Below are 1,233 nucleotides of genomic sequence, written 5' to 3'. Positions count from 1 at the left end.
CATTGTTGTTTGTTTATTATCTTTATTTGTCCCCTCCTGTTTTTGCAACAGTACCTAGTGAATGCATCTGGTATATGTACTACAAACAGAAATAATCTACAGTACATTTCTCATTGAACCCCCTAATCTACCACCATTTACCAAAACATTTGTTCAGTTCAAGGATAGTTCACCTTCTCCTCGCTCAACCCCCTCTCCCAGCTATTGACAACTGACAGCAACATGAGCCTATGTGAAAAGCTGCACAGTGCACACATCCTGTGGGTGGCAAGAGGCGATATCAAGCTCTTTGCAGGAAGTTAACATGTGTGATGCACCCTCACCCCTTTGCCACAAACCCCCCCAAAAGATGACTGAAGCTGTGTTGTCTTTCTGTACTCTAATTAGTATTCTGTTTATTATTTTCATTGTTTTCTGTATTTTAATCAAAACAAAAACATCAAAATAGAGAAAGAAAAAACAAAATTCAAAAGCCACTACCAGAGGTACGAGTCGAAACTAGTTTCCTGCCACCAGAGGTACGGTCTCGTTGCCTCACAACCAAAACTGTGAAGGTGAAGATGAACCTTAAAGCAGCATTGATATGATTAAACCTGTCCCCCTACATCACAATGCACCCTGCTAAAAAGGGACAATCAGATTGCTCCATACCACAGTATGCCAGACTAATTACCGCTCCACTGTTTCCGTTTATATTGTTCCTAAGCTAAGCAAAACAAAACTACACTGTGTGAGGGGTCAGTAATGCGAGGCAGACAAATGCTTGTGTTTCTAGCCAAATTAAGCATTTTATTAAAATGATAAAATGCAAATTTACCTCGCTTAATCGGGAGTTACCTTCCTATTCTAAGGTCCAAAGGATTAACTCCTAGCATTAACAACACTGTCCCTCACACTAAACAACAAAAACATTCAAGATAAACATAAACAACAGAAATAAAAGAATCACCAATGATTGGCATTACCTTCACCTGTCCTGGGTAGATTCCTTTCTCAGGATTACTCAGTCACCTTCTCCCAAATGTTCCAAAAGGAAAGGAAAGTCTTGAACCAATTCTTATAAGTTCCGAAATGAAATGAACGTTCAGCAAAGAAAGATCCCACTGGCACAGTTCCTCTGCCTTCTGTTGAAAGGTTCCCCTTCCAATGTCAGCTAAGAAAAGAGCATCACTGGTAATCCTGGATATCCTTCTTCCAGGATGGATTTGTCACAGTTCGTTAAATAAAGAAACA

This window comes from Ambystoma mexicanum, chromosome 11 (genome assembly GCF_040938575.1).
Source record: "Ambystoma mexicanum isolate Mex_15411 chromosome 11, UKY_AmexF1_1, whole genome shotgun sequence".
Taxonomy (NCBI): Eukaryota; Metazoa; Chordata; class Amphibia; order Caudata; family Ambystomatidae; genus Ambystoma; species Ambystoma mexicanum.
The sequence above is the reverse complement of the archived record's forward strand: the minus strand, read 5'-3'. Positions refer to the sequence as shown.